Source organism: Mycteria americana, chromosome 10 (assembly GCF_035582795.1).
Source record: "Mycteria americana isolate JAX WOST 10 ecotype Jacksonville Zoo and Gardens chromosome 10, USCA_MyAme_1.0, whole genome shotgun sequence".
In the NCBI taxonomy this organism is placed as follows: Eukaryota; Metazoa; Chordata; class Aves; order Ciconiiformes; family Ciconiidae; genus Mycteria; species Mycteria americana.
In genome coordinates, this window is record NC_134374.1 from 9,375,484 (window position 1) to 9,391,399 (window position 15,916).

Sequence of the window (15,916 nt, forward strand, 5' to 3'; positions counted from 1 at the left end):
TTTTGTTACTCTGTGTAACTAAGTGACACACAGGGTAAAAAGTCAGAAAGAGAAGTTATTGCAGGTGTTAAGCCAACTGCACCCCTCAGCAGTGAGCTAGCTTGCATGCGAAAGCATTCCTCCCACTCCCATCCCTGCAGGAGGGGCACAGGGACGGCACAGAGCTGGGTTTGGCTTAACAAAAACCAGCGCTTTCTGTCCCAAAAGCAAACACTGCCAAGCAGCTGCAGTGAACCCTCTGTTCTAGATGAAACTCCTCTTCAAGGAAGAGGCTTGCTGCATTGTAACCCATAAAATTTATCATGCCCCCCACTTTTTTGTTCCAATTGCAGGACTCAAAGGAATTTCTATGCACAGCACCAGGACTAAAAGGGCAAAGTGTATTTCTAGGCAGTATTTAACACCACAGTTGAACACAGCTTTGAACATGAAGCTGCTTCTTCCAGCAAGTGGATGCTGAGATGAAACTGCTGAAGCTCAGGCACACCCCAACCTCAGGACCACATTCCTGCTGTTCCAGGAGCCCCCGTCTGGGAAAACCACAGAGGGATGCCAGAAAGGATACACACAGCATATGCTGTGCTCTGGGGTAGCATCCCGGCTTTAAGATTATTATCCATTTGCAGGTACCAAGCTTGCTTTTGTTTCCTGCAAACAGTAGCCTTACCAATAATAATAACAACCAACACCTGGTTCTTGGGTTTCTCTTTTGTAACTGCAGTTGTGTGCCTGTCTGGACAACGCACAAAAACCTCCCAACTCTAAACTCTGTTCTTTCAATGCTGACTTACCACCAAACCTCAAAGCCACTGTTTGGACTGTGACAGCAAAACAGGGACTCAAGTATTTAACTGTTTGCAAACATAGTTTAGTATTTTCCCAAACATCTCTTTCTCCAAACTCATAGCTTGCTTCAGAGCAATCAAATCAGTGAGTGCTTCCAAAAAAGCAGCCCTGCAGCCAAAAGCTTTAAATTACACTGGACTGGTTTTCTGTAAAACTAATTAAAGGCACTTCCAGGGCTCCAGCTGGAAAAGGTTATTGCCTTCTCTTCCTGTGCAGACGGATCACAGGTCCTTACAAAGCAGTGACTTTGCAAATACAAATGTCTTAAGAGCACAAGGGAATTTAAAGCAGTTGAAAAGCTTCCACTTCACATACACTGTAGTTTCATGATCTTGGCTGTTCCACTGCTACCGATACATCAGAAGTATCACTGCCCATAACACAGAGCATTGCTACTGGAGAAATTTACTCTTTCAAATTCTTCAAACAGTTCAAGACACTAATTGCACTGGGAGTCTTTATGCTGGATTGGGTGTCCTCTCTTCTTCTGCATAAACCAATATAAAAGTCAGTGTTAAATCTGTATTTTGTGGATATGCAATTGCATTAGTAAGAGCATATTCAATTTGGATCAAATTGGCTGCACAGGATAATTTAATAGCACCCTGTCCAGTATTAATGGCCATGGTCCCAGGGCTTCTCAGTTGTTTTGGATGGCAATACTCTCCCTGCTTCGATGAAACACCAAGTTTTATTGCATGCTCTGGGGATACCATGATTGTGCAGCATTAGCTCTTCTTTCATCCAGCTTTTGGATTTTTCAACAAAATGAGGTTAATTTGACTATTTTATGGCCTCTATAACTCAGTACTTTAATAGGCATATAAAGGTTTCTCTGTCTAGCTCAGCTCGAGAACTGGCTAAAGGAAGGAGACACAAGCATTTGTCTTCTCAGAGAAAGAGGAAGGTGCCAACATTGTTCCGCTGTGCAGCTTTGCCATACTTAGCATTATAATTGAGAGAGGAAAACTCACATATTTTCATCCGAGAATATCTGCCCATATCCTATCACTTCTGAGCAGAAATGCAGGGGAGACTAACTGGACACCAGGAACAGGACTGGCCACAACCTGTTTGCTTTCATAGACGGCATCAAGGACTGGCAGAATCATCTGGCTACAAACCAAAGCTTTACTACAATAAAAGTAATCACAACACTTGCACCGCAACATCATGGTGCTTAACCAGGCTTTTCTTTCAGGTCTCACTGGGACAGAGAGACTTTCTATAGCACTTTAGCTGGGAGCCAGAATGCAGTTTGTACTGCAAAGCCTGTGTCCAAGCAAGACGGCTCAGGAGCGTGGGTGTCAGTTCAGGACCAAGCCTGCTGTTCCATAAGCCCGGGAGCTGAGCAGGAGCTCCGCCAGGAACCCTGTCATTGATTTTCACAGTTTGTTCTCGCTCCCACCTCTCTTCTAGTCAGTTCCTGGTGAGATAATATGCAAGCCCATTCTTACCCTTCAGGAAGGGAGTGCTGGAGTCAGGGCTCATGCCCTGCAAATGCTCCGCAGCCCTTTGGGGTGCGAGGTGCTGGCTAGCTGCGTGCTGCAGCCCCTCCATCCAACAGCAAGAAGCACAGCTGCTCCGGTGTTCAGGGGCATGAACTGACGGTGCTGGGGCTGGACAGGTGGAGCAAACAGCAGCTGAGAAAAGCTGCACTTACAGGTGATTATGCCCAAGGGGGAAGGACTCCATCTGGCACGAGCAGAAGGAGTCTGAATTTGTAGGGCTCATGGTCAGGGGTGCGTGCCATCTTTTCAGCTTGAAAACGGAGCGAAATCAACATGCATGTGTGTGTGGGATTACTCAGCAGTACAATGTTGATTTCATGGTCAAAATCACTTGAAGTCCTGGCAGAACACACTCAGAGAGGGTAAACTCTGGCTTTACTCCCTCTCTCCCCTCCTTGCCTTTTCTGTGAGAGGTTATCCCCGTGTAGCTGCCTGTGAAATAACTTTTAACCATTTTGTCTCTCCCCTTGGGCAAAGGCAAAGATTTAAAAAGGAGTGGAGTCAGCAGCAGAGCGGACTTTTGTCTCCAACTGATCAATTTCCAGGTGAAACCTTCAATGGCTAAAATGCTTAAAGATCTTTACGAGCAGAGAAAAAAAACCCAGGGCTCCTTTCCTTTGATTCAACTAAATGCTGTAAGGACCAGGCTCCCAGGGACTGAGCTCAGCCACACTCCCAGCTCACCTTCCCCCAGCCGTGCACTCCTGCGGCAGGACGGGCTGCGGCTGGGTGCCAAGGTCGGTCCCCCGAGGGGGGTCCAGCGGCCTGACTCTGCTCACACCGAACAGAGAATTACTTCTTGGTGAATGCTCTCAGGCAGAGGCTACTGCTGTCAAAAAGCAGCACGTGCTGCCCCGCTGCCTTCAACCAAACTAGAAAAGTGGGGTTTTTTGCAACTGTATTTTGTGTGCCTCTTGGTCCTGTCCGCATGTAACAAGCAAATTGCTGGAAGGCCTCTTGCACCAAGACCCCGAGGTGCTCAGCCAGAGGCACAACTTGTTTGGCAGCCACAACTGGAAAACCACAGTGCACCGAGCAGCTCTGTTGTACTGAGCATGTACTAAGTTAAGGGCATACAAACTGCATGAGCTATAGGCATATGTGGCTCTTAACAGTTTAGGCATTAAGCAGTAGCTTGAGTCAAGTTTTTTAGAGTACATCTTAGCCTTAAAAGGCGCCAGCGTTTTGCCTCTGTCACCACTGCAGATGCTCAAGTCCCTTGCTAGATCGCAGCCAGCATTCAGAAGGTCAAAACTCTCCGCACATCTGGACTCTGAGGGCCTTTGGCTCCCAGAGCAGCCAGGGTGACGGTACAAGGATGATATACAGCACTACAGATCAACGTGTGCACATTAGCCTGCAGCTGACAAGCAAGATTAAAATGCTTTTCTAAACAACCATGCACCAGCACTGCGAGCACGTGCTACTTTTCCAACAGGACTCGGAACAAGCAAGTACTCGGGGTGGTCATTTCTGTTTCGGGACAGCAATTGCCATTTGCTCATTTTATGCTGCCACTTTGTTCCTCTAGTGAAAGGGAGTCCTGTGTTGGGCTGTGTATATTGCACAGGATCCCATCTTAGTACAGCTTGATCCTTTAGCTAAATTAATATACTGTCTCTCTTTTTAGTGAAGACGCAAAGTGGCTAGGGGACACATTTTTAAGGATATGCTGGCAGACAGGATTTTCCAAAGTGCACAGGTGTCTGTATACTTCAAAAACACTTGACCTTCAGTAGCTTCCACTATAGCCTGAAGACCAGACAGGTTTGCAGCTAACTACAGAGAGATACCATTCCAGTTCTGAATTTAAAAAAAAAAAGTAATTTAGTATGTTAGATGCCAATTGTTACAATTAACATTAATCCAAGTCAAGTGATGTGTAACAAGCTCTAAAGAAAACGCTAACAGCAATGTCAGTTGATTCATTCAAGCCAAGCTTTTGTGCTGAAACCACAGGGAACAACTTTCTTCAGAATTTCAGTATCTCTTCATTCTGCCTTTTCATAAAAGTTAGTTTAAAAAAAGACCATGATTGCAAATTAATGGGTAACTCTCTATCAGGCCACTCCATTATTTTATGTATCCACTTATCTATTATTTTAGACACAGTATAAAAATCTCTCCTTCACAAGAACAACAACAAAAATTAAAATACCCACTTGAATTTCACAATGAAAGAATCCACAGTGAAAACTGAAAGGATTTTGGAAGATCAGAGACAGTATGGAGAATGGAATTATAGGAGCACTGAGATCAAATCACACTTTATCAGTCTGGCCCCTTTATTCCATATAACTGTTAATGATGCCTGTAGAGAGAAGACCAGCGTTAGACTGGTTATCCCAGAAGAAATGAGAGCAACCATGCTTTTGCAATAAATCACAATGAGCACTTGGCTCAGAGTTAGCATACAGTCGAGATGTGACTTTCTGAAAGAAATGTACATTACTGCAAGAGACAAAAGCATTTTCTCACTGTGCAGGCTGAAGTGCTCCTAGCTAGTAATACAGAGAGTTTTCATCCTGGTGATAAAGGTGCAAATCAAGTAAATACCAGTTTACAGGCTACCTCTGGCACTTACCTGGCTGAGGTCTGTCCCTCCTCTGAGGCACATCAAACTCCAAAATGACTCCTGCAAACAGAGATCTCCTCGGCTTCTTAACCTGAAACTCTTTGGACTGTACCAAGATCACATCACCAGGGGGGTGTCTTTCGGGATGACCCTTCCAGTGGTGAGTCACAGGGACACCAGGAAACCTTCCAAGCTGACCCAAAATGTGGAGCCTTGTTTACTCCCGGTAAACTGTTCGTTAGCTGCGATTGTGGCTGTAACTGCGAATGAACTTTTAAAGACGGAGATGAGGCGAGGCTGCTTGGCAAGAGTTGCAGGCATTTTTTGTATGGAAAACAGGGCAGATCAGTGTGCACCATGAAAAAAGTTATATTCCTTATTAGGCTGCACACTGTTCCTCACTTGAATAAAGCCAGTGTCAATGCCCGTGCTTCAGCGTGTCCCTTCCAGTAACAGCCTGCCCAGGCCGTAGAGAAGAGTCACTCAGGGCTTCTGTGGACTCACAGCGGGATGGGGCTGTGCAGAGCAGGCGGCGCAGCGAAACCCAAAGGGTGGCTTTGTGCCCTTGACTCTGAGCGCTGGGGCGAGCCTGTAGCAGCCTCAGGAATGGCTCTCCCACACTGCCGGGTACTTTCTCCTGGCTTGACTGTTCACAGTCTAGAACTGCCTAATTTTGCTGTTCCCATGTCACTTGTGGAGGAGAAAACAACCTGAATGACGAAGAAGCCCTGTCTGAAAGAGCCACAGAAGAGACTCCAGAGGTTCCCAGCCTCAGCTCCAAGGAGGCTGAGCTGCTCCTGGGCTCCGCACCGCTGTGAACCAGCTCTCCTTTTCTCTGATCCGTCACAAACCTGCCCATCCTCATTCAAGCACTCATCCTGTCTTGCTCCTCTCCCTGTGCTAGTAAAGGAAGATATATCGCTTCATGGGGGTAACGACATAGTTTAGAACTCAGAAAATAATACATTTCTCTGTGCTATGGCAAAATAAAAAATAGGACAAAAATAAATTCTCATTAAGAAATGGGTTTGGTGAAACAAACTTTTCTCCATACTCTGCTCATCCCCAATTTAATTTTGGGTAAATCCTAAACATTTGGATTAATTTGACATGAAATTTTTCTCATTTGAGGATTCTAACACCTTTATTTTACAGTTATGTGGCTTTTACTTATATTTTAGTAAACGTAGTCCAATTTTTGAACAAGCACCATTTCAAAATACATTACAAAATTTAATTTGTACCAGTAGTTTTAAATGTTCTCCCCAATTTGCTTCCTCCATTTAGTCCTCCTTATTTTAGCATAACTGGTCTAAGTTTACAAATAGGTCCATTCCTTCTCCCAAACCTTGCTATTCAGCAAATCTCCTATTTGCCTAAAGGAGTTTGGATCTCGGGGGATGAGTTACATCCAGAAAACACTCTGAAGACAAAGTGTGAAGTAGTATCATAAATTTCTGTACTGCAAGGTTCGCTGCAGGACTGTTTGCTCTCCCATAGAGCACTTATCCAACTTCCTTTTGAAGGCATGCTGAAATTTGGACAGAAAGTCCCTGGAAACTGCCACTACAGTTTTAATGTTTAATGAGTAAAAAAGCCCTACATACTAAAGCCATGTGTTTTCAATTAATGATTGAGTAAGCAGACCAGAGTTTAAGTCATATAAAAAGCTGACGTCTGCCTATATATACCACGCGCAGTGATTCATTTGCACAGTTGAGGGAAGAACATGAAAAATCCCATGTGAGTACAACAAAATTCTACTTTTTGAGAGCTGATAATAAATATTCACAGCTTATATAGAACTGTTCTCTCAGTAGCTGCCTTTGATCCCATGTGGCACAAAATCACGAGTACTTTTACATATGAGTATTAAATCTGGTGGTGTAATCCAGGAATTGTGTGCAATTTACCCAGGCTGAGGAGGAGCTCTTGCTGGAAGTCCTGTCAGAAACAGGAATTCCTTTAAACAGGCAGCAAGATGAGCCACACAGGCAGCAACAAAGGGCAGTGAGACAGCTCTGGTCTCACTGCAGAACCATGGCAGAAAAAGCTTGTAATTCAGTGGGGCTATGCCAAAGTATTCAAAGAGACATGCTCACATATACCGCTGGGGTCTGGAAAGAGGTCTCAGTTTAACCTTCCAACACAGTACCTGAAATCCTTGGATGTTCCCAGCAGCCTTTAGCCTCCCTGTTGGAGGTGTCCTGAGCATCATCACCACACATTTCTCTGGGCTGGTTTACATCAATGACTGTGTTGCATCTCCAGGTGTCCCTGATTTCCCCATTGCTGTCTTGCACAGCCTGCTAACACGCCCACACTCTCCTCTGCTCTAGACTTGCTGCTTTCCAAACCTGACTCATGTCTGCACCCTCAGCAGGCAAACAAGAGCCCAGAGCTGGCCTGTTGTGTAAAGACACATCACAGCACAAGTGAAAAAACAGAACTTGCTCCTTCATAAGGCAGTGGTTCCCACATATCTGTACATTCAGCACCTAGCTCTGCCCCTATGCTCAGAACCCATCCATACTTCCGTAAATGCATGCCCTCCCCTACAAGGGGACACCTGGCCTTCCACACAACCCTGCATCCACAAGCAACTCCAACACCTCTCAGTCTTTGAGTCCAGCCACAGGAACCACTTCTCACCCCCCTGCAGCACACTGGCCTTCCCAGGGCAGCACAGCCCCGGCTGCAGCACATGGCCTCAGCAGTGCTTTGCCAGCTGCGCCTAGCAGACCCACACAGACCTAGCGCAGACCCACTCACAGCTGTGGAGAGGACACAGCTCTGGGCTACAACCATGCAGTTTATTGCATAGCTGCCAGAGATGACGAGAGGCTGTTTTGACCCAGGCAGCGTCCTCTGGCTCTGCCTTCCTGCAGGGCTGTCAGCAGAAGGTTTGATAGCAGGATACACAGAAGAGCCATGGGCTTACAAAGGCAATGGGCAGCAGTTTTGAACAGTTACTAAAGTGGTTAAAAGGTGTCCCAAATAAGGATGCTAGTGGGTGTCAGCATTAATTGTAGCTACTAGAATAAATGAACTGTGGTGATTAGACGAGAAGCTGTTCCTTTGGGAGCAACTTGACCCTTCCTCCTAAACAGTAAATGTAGCACATTTCCCTGGTTCAGCTCTGCCGGGGCTGCCATATCTCTAAGGTCTGAACAAGGCAAACACTAGCAAGATCGTAAAAGCCTGAATTATGCCCAAAGCTGGTGGCAGCAGCAGAATTTGAACAGGCTATGGTCCAAAGCCACCCCATTTTATTCATTCAGTATCTGCAGCATCCTGCTATCTAGAACCAAGCATTGTCCCTCTCTTCCCACCCAACCCTGATCCAGGAGTGCTACTCATATGGAAACACTCTCTTTGCAAAGAAGGGTGCAACAGCAGGGTCTTCTTCACGCCAAAGGACTTTTGGTTCCACAGTTCAGTCCACTTCCAGATTGCTTTGCTCCAATAGCTGTTCTCCTGCCTGTCAGAAGAGCTATTACTGCAAGGTGTCCAGGTGGCTTTGCCCCACTCATGACTATTTATCACAGAAGCCTGCAACCTGCCCATCATCTTGCAAACACACTCCACTGTCAGGTTCTTGTGTCCCACCAGAGCTACATTCATCTATTATTCACTTAATTTCATGGTGCAATTTGTTAATAAAACATTAGGTGGTTTCCAGCAGAGATTCTACTTAAATCCTACATGTTTACTCTACTCTTTCTAATTTAAGCAGTTTTGTACAGAGAAGAGCCCAAGAGGCAGAATCTGAAAACTAACCAAGATTCACAAAAAACTTTCAGAGCTGTGTATCCAGCCGAGGTCTGTTTCTGCTCAACAACAGCATTTTGACTCTGGATCACCCATCCCTTGCATCTCGGGATTTGGATAATAGGTTCCCTCACACTTTCTTCCGTAGCATAAATGACAGGAGGGATTAGAGTAAGGGATCAGTCCCAGACTGTGGTTCGCTGGCAGTGAACCTTCTGCACAGCACTGAGTAAAAGAAGACAACCCCTAAAACAGAGGGCCTGGAAGCGGCTGTGCTTTGCCCCTGGCTACAGCTGTCAGAGAAGCTTTTTGCCCACTGAGCATACAGGGCAGGATTTATCCCCCAACTACCTTAACCACAATCATAAAAAAAATTTCTAAACCTTGAGAAATGAAAGGCCCAGTTGTGCAATTCCGTTAAAATCATTGTTGTCTCTGAAGTAGGGAATAACAAGGCAGCATCGCCATCTCTCAGGTTCCCTGGAGGAACAAGATTTGAAGCGGGCGTTTGGAGTTCTTTTTCAGGCAGGCTGGTCATGGGGGGAAAGGAGACTGGAGGAGCAGAGGAACATGGCTCCAGAGCAGACACAGCCTGAGGGAATGGCCCCAGGACATCCCTGAGCAGACACAAGCCTGGGTTGCCTACCAGCCCTTCAGAGCCCAGCTCTCCCCCAGACCCCAGCAATAAAACGGTTGCTCAGCACTGTGAGGAAACCGGCTTTCCACTCACGTTTGGAGCACTCTGGCTGCATCCCGCAAGCCCCTGGAGAGAGGCACAGCCTGTCGCACGCACCGACGCCACCTCTCTAAGCAGGCAAGGCCTAGCGGGCCCCGTCTCCTCCGCAGAGGCGAGGGCACATGGCGCGTGCTGGGCGCCCTGACTGGAAGCAGGATCAGGGAGAGGTGAGCTGAGGGGACTTCCCTTCAGCTCTGGGTGGGCGACTGGGTAGGGCATCCCACACCTTCCCAGCTGGAAACTCTGAGCAGCTGGGAGTCAATCAAGGACATTGCTCGCAGCTTCGTCACCTCCCTGCTGCCCGAGAGCGCTCAGTACCGCGGTTGCAGGAGCAGTCCCTTCGACAGCCGCTCCTTCGGCCCGGCCCCAGCCCCTGCCAGGAGCAACCGGGGCTCGGGAAGAGCTCCACGGCCCGGAGGCTGATCTCCGAGGGTGACGACGCCCCTTCCCGCCGCCCGCAACGGGGCCCTTGGCCGGGCGGCGCCGCCGCGGGCCGCTAGGTGGCGGCCTCGCCCAACGCTGCGCGAGCTGCCGCTGGCGCCCGGCGAGGAGGCCCCGCCCTGGGCTCCGCCCCCGGCCCCGCCCGCCGCCATCTTCGTGGTGGCCGCGCAGCGGCGCTGGGGAGCGTGGGGCTGCGGGCACCCGGCGTGAGGGGTTCGCTGCTTCTGCGTGGGGGCCCCTTGGGCGCCGCGGGCAGTGCCAGTCGCCTGCCTTGTGAAGGAAGGGCCAGGAGAGCCGCCGTGGGGTGGCCCTTGAGTTCACCTCAGCCTGGGCCTGGGCACGGTCTGTGCGAGCAGGCCGTGCCTGGCAGTGTCGGAGAGGAGAATGGCGCAGGGACTGGAGGAAGAGGCTGGGTCTGCTTCCACCCACAGCCGACTGTGACCTTGGGCAAGTCCCTTTGCCTTCCTGTGGTGCCATGGATGAGGCAGGTTTTTCCCCACGAGCGGCGTGGCAGTTGTTCTCTGTGGGGGTGTGGAGCTCATGCGGGCAGCGAGGGCCCTGCAGAAAGGCAGCGGGACAGATGTTTTTGGAGGTGTGCAGGAACCATGATACTCTGCCATTTACCATTTGTGAAGGCAGGTGTCAATCATGCTGAAAAACACACGTGAAGAGAAAACTCCCCAAGGAGCTTACAGAAGACAGGAGTTTCCTTCTCTTTGAATTGCCATTTGTATTCTGAGTGCTGTGTAAACATTAAATATTTAAAACATTGCCTGTAGCACTCTTGTTTCTCAGTGGGATTTGGATAAAGCCGTGCCTGTCTCAGGGTCACGAGAAAAGCTCTCAGGCTGAACTGTTTTCCCTTCTCGATCTGAGCAGCTGAGGTCTCTAGGAGCGGTGCCCGTCTGAAACAGGCTTAAATCAAAGCCTCGTTTAACATTAGGAGGAGTTGGAAGGGGATTTGGTCACGTTTGCTCTGTCACTCACGGTCTGTGGGACGCTGCTGCTGCAGGAACGTCGTCTGAGCCACTCCGGAGCGTGCGGTGCAGCACTGCGCTCCCGGGCAAAAAGCCCAGGGCAGCGCACTTCACTTTTCCCAGTTGCGACATTGCCTTAGCAATGCTCACTGCAATTCACGTCTGCTTCGGAGCCCGTGAGGTTTTACCTTGAACGCTTGACCACGTAATGACTTTTTTTTTATTTAATGAAGGCCTGTCTTCTTGCAGTTTCAGATCCCAGCTCTGCTGCTGATAGTGCTGGTGATTTCAGGTGCTGGTAACTCTTAGCAGCTATTCTAGTTCCACATGTGAAACTCTTTACACAGAGTCTGGAGTAGTGATTATCCTTCCTGCTGGCACCTGAAATCCAAAGAAATTCTAAGCCCACTTTGGGCACCTGCCCTGTGTTTTGGCCATGGCTCTAGGTGACTCCCCAGGTCACACAGAAACCTGTGGCCACATCAGGAGTTGAAATGAGCTCTCCTGAGGTGTAGCCTACTGGTCTAATTACTCTTTTCCTAGTGCTGTTGCCTGACATTTTTAAAAGTCACGGTTGATCTACTTCTCTGACCAGCAGCAGAGTATCTTGAATCATTTAGATTTAAAGATTTAAGGATATTAAGGGCAGGCTTGTTTTTCTGTGTCTAAATCTGTGTCAAGGGGACAGAAAGGTGTTTTTTAGTTTCTGCTTTAATGGAATAAGCCATGAGGGGGATGCTGTACTTGCCCATGGGTGCCTGGGAGCCTGTTCCACAGTACTTTGTCATGAGACACTAGCATAAGGAAATTGTCCTTTAAAAGGAGCTGTGAGGAGGGCACGGGAGGACACATTTGCCCTTATTCTGAAGGTCTCCAGCACGTAACTACCCTGCCTCCCCTTTTGGTTCCCCTCCTCACCCAAAGGACAACCTATTCATTTGCAGAGCTACAAAAGCTTGGCCTCATCTCACTGCATTTGGCTCATCTTCCTGCTGCGTGTGCACAGTAGTACGTGGGTGGGCGACCTCATTTGAGAGTTAATTTCATTATAGATCAAGTGTGTTCCTCCCCTCACATATCTCACAGTTATCTTCTTCCCTGATGAGGACTTCTTAATTAAAGCATGAACGATTTGTGACAGAACAGCATCTTCCAAAGGTTGTCTTTCCTGGGTGCACAAATGCATTGTTCTCCAAAGGCCAGGCTGGTAATCTGTTAATTTAAAATCAAGGTTTTATTGCTGCATCCTGCTGTAGATGCTGGTCACCTTTCTAGGCAGTATAGCAAGAATCATAATTTACAGGCTGATTACAGATTTGGCTGTGTATGCATCTTCAGTGGGAATTTTTCTGGTTATTACAATCAGGCTGCTGTACTGTGCTAATACAAGCTTAGTTTGGCTTCACTGCCTTATTTTTCAGCAAAGCTGGGGCCATACATGTCAGAGAATGGCATCTTTGTCCGCCCCGTCGCCCCTAAAAAGAGCAATTGAGTTCCCCTGTTCCACCAGCAATTGAAAACCCGAAGAGATCATATTGCTTGTGGGAAGAAGGGTCTTTCTGGTTGCTCTAGTGCTCTCTTCCAAGAGCCTCAGGAGTCTTACAGTGATCCTACCCTGTGTCCCAAAGGCACCGAGGTCACATCAGTGCAGTGCTGCAGCAACTGGCTCTGCTGCCTTCGAGAGCCAAGCCAGTGCTGCGCGGCTCAGATCTCCGCACCGTGTCACACTGTACGATGTACGCAGGCTCTTAGTCGCGTCTCCTATGTCCAGATTTTCATAAGCTCTGAAGGCAACTAAAGATGCAGGTCAGCCTAATGGGACTGATAAAGCAGTGATATAATTAAAGTGGTGCCGCTGGGGTGTTTAGACCACTAATGTGTTTTCACAGCTCTCCGGAGGATCTCCCCGTAGTTATGAACGCTCGTATCTATTTGGACATCTCTGCTTTAGAAGATGAACAAACGCTGACTGATGTGTTGTCTAAAGAGCAGCAAGCAGCCAGCCTGTGGTGACAACTTCTGAGAGAGACTTTTTAATGGTCAAACTCATGACTTGTTGCCCTGGGCTCAAGAAGACCAAGATCTGAACGCAGATGCTGAACATCATTTCCAGTGATCTAAAATCCTCCTCGGTCTCCACATACCATTAAAAGCAGTAAACCTGCTGTGAAACCTCAGTGCTGTGAGCAGCAGCCTGTGTCACCGAACTGACGTGTTGCCTAGGACCTTCGGAAATAACCTTTTTCTCCTCAGCGCCGGTTGCCTTCCTGGCTGTCACTCTCTCACGGTGACTAAAAGAATAGAAGTTTAACCAGCTTAGAGGCACTTCCCATAACTGTATGTGGGTGCTAAAAGCACACTCTGAACACTTAAATTAGAAGATGACACACGCATCGTGGCTGGAGCGCAGTTGTCAGAAGAAACAACTCAAATCTTTTCCAAACAGCTGTTCGACTGCCAACACTCGTTTGGGTGCACCAACTGTGGGAAGACCTATGCTTAAAATAAATGGGTTTCCAGCACAAGCAAGCAGCGGATTTGACTTCCTTAGCATCCTTTACTGGCTCTCACATTTACCACCACCTTGCACCACACTGGTGGCCTGGCTGGTGGACTCTGTCCTGAGAAAAGCAGGAGAGAGAAGGTGCTTCTCTGTCCTTGGGAAAAGGTGCTTCTTCACAATGACAAATCACTCCAGTAAAACCCAGCTGTAGCTGGTGGCCTGGACACTGGAGTTTGGACGGAGCGGGGAGGGAATGTCACCGCAGGGCCAGCACCCTGTCTCCTTCAGTGAGCTGTGCTTCCCTGAAGGCTTTGCAGTCTCCCATTTTCCTGCTGGTTTCAGGCTGTGACCACGTCACTGTAACTGTGTTCCTGATGACTGCTTATACCATCCAAAGATAAACATATTTTGCAAGATCTTTCCTGCTTTTCACCCCCAGACACATCAGTGGAGTCTGGGGCACTCGGTGCCTTACTACCCTACGGTATAACCCCAGAAAAGCGATATAAAGTGAATCAAAATGTTTGCATCATTTAATACATGCAGATTCGGGAGAAGCAGACTCACAGTCATTTTGAAGTGGAATGTTTCTGGCATCTCAAGGCGAGCAGATTTGTGTAAAACATTGATGGGAATTTTTAAATTCGGTAGACCTACTTGTGAATAAAAAATACAGATTAACAATGAATGATTATTGTTATTTTCCGTGGCAAAGGTGTGTATACAGTAATAGAAATAATGCTCCCTAAAACAACACTCCTGCTCCCTTACATACACTCAGACAGTTGATAATCTTATAGAGACCTTATAACACAAGGACTCTGGTTGTTTGAGGCACCATGCAGAGCCCAGGTGAGCATTACTTGTATCAACAAGATTGCAAATTACAGGGCTGAGTGCCTACAATTTCAAGTCATTAGAGTTCCCATTTACTTTGGGACCGTAACATTGAACCTTTTAGATTTGGTGCTTTATTTGAAAAAAATCAAACAGCTGTACTATGACTCTTTTTCCAGTGAACATCTGGACAGCCACATCTGTTTGTAGGTGTGCAGGGCCTGCATGATGGTAAAGGTGATACTGGCACGGAAAACTATACCTTTGAAGTTTAGGTGTATTTGAGAGAGGCTGGGGTGGGGGAGCAGATGGCTGCAGTGGAGGACAAGGGGCAGAGCTCAGACTGTAGGAGAAACCATGTAAATGATCTAGATTAGTTGACATTAAAGGTGTTTTATTTACAGAAAAGATAAGATTAAACAACACTACAGAAACCCTGAGCCATAGAGTTGATGCTACAACCGTGTTCAGCATTTCACAGCGCTAGGCTGCCAGAGCCCAGTAAATGTCCTATTACACATGGATCTGGCTGCCATATTTTGGGCTGCAATTCAAAGCCAGCAACTGCAGAAAACTTGGATCATTTGCAGCTGACAAGCCTGACAGGCAAAAAGTATGTTTTCTTTGATTGGAACCAGATTGTACAGCGAGCAATGGCTGAGCATCAAGTAATGGCGATTAGGTCAAGAGACCAGACAAAGGTTTTCCAACCAGGCCAAAACATTTATTTCAGTCCAAACAACTGACACCGCATAGGGCCAACGCACTTGAAACTTGACCTTTTGGAAACAAACTCTTTTGCTGCTTTGATGAAACAACATATTCAGGGATAGCTGGTGTACATTTCTGTATAGATCTGGGCTGATGTAGCAGGAAGGCTGGACTTTGGAAACTTAAGTTTGCTCTCATTTCCATGACTGTAAGTCTGGAGTAATTTCATATGTGTCAGTGGGATTCATACTAAGACAGCAGCATCATTTCCACTGGTTTGCAGTGTTGGTCATTGGTGCCACACTATCACCATCGAGGTTTCCTCTTGACACTCTAGAGTCCCTGGAATAGCTGTGATTGAGCGATGCACGCAGCGTGTTGAGGGTTTTAAATCTGCCATTTTCAGAACATTTTGCATGGGCAGGAGCACTACCTCTTATGTTTTTTATTGACCTCATCTAACGCATAGCCCCTAGAAAAGACACCAGTGTGCTTTGTTTGCTCTTGGGGTGCATAAAGACACAAGCAGAGTATTTTCTAAAGTACTTGTTCTGCTTTTCTGGTAACATTTGCTTCAGTTTCAGTTCATGCACATTCAGATAAAGGCTGTTCTTAGGGCTTTTTTCTTCTACTGGTTTTATTCTGGGAACTGCAATTTTTTTTTGTGTGGTCTTCCACTGCAAACAGAACTGTACTGTATGTGCTGGTTCTGGCCTGTCCAAGCATGGCACGATCATCACAAGTGGGTGCTGGTAATTGACCAAGTGGGGCGACGTGTTGGTAGCCCCGATGCTGTTTGCCAGTTGGCATAGCATCTCTCTGGATCTGGAGGGTGAAGAGCACAGCCCTCTCTGGGCTGACACGCAGTGACCACAGGGAAAAAAGGATAAAGGGCTCCATCTGAGCATGAAACATTGGGAAGAATCTGAGCTCTTTCATGGCAGCCCATTCTACAGCAGGGATCGCCAGAGCTGACTCACCACATTCACTTCTAATTCTGCAGATGTG

General features: G+C 47.5%; 1 protein-coding gene across 2 annotated transcripts in view; it reads right to left on the minus strand.

The window, feature by feature from the left end:
- CAPN6 (calpain 6) overlaps window positions 1-5,096 on the minus strand; it is a 69,728-nt gene extending 64,632 nt beyond the window's left edge. For both annotated transcript variants that reach the window (XM_075513180.1, XM_075513179.1), the window contains exon 1: window positions 4,942-5,096. The gene's annotated coding sequence lies outside the window, so the exon portion shown is untranslated. The remainder of the gene's footprint in view (window positions 1-4,941) is intronic.
- Between the last annotated feature and the right edge of the window lie 10,820 nt (window positions 5,097-15,916).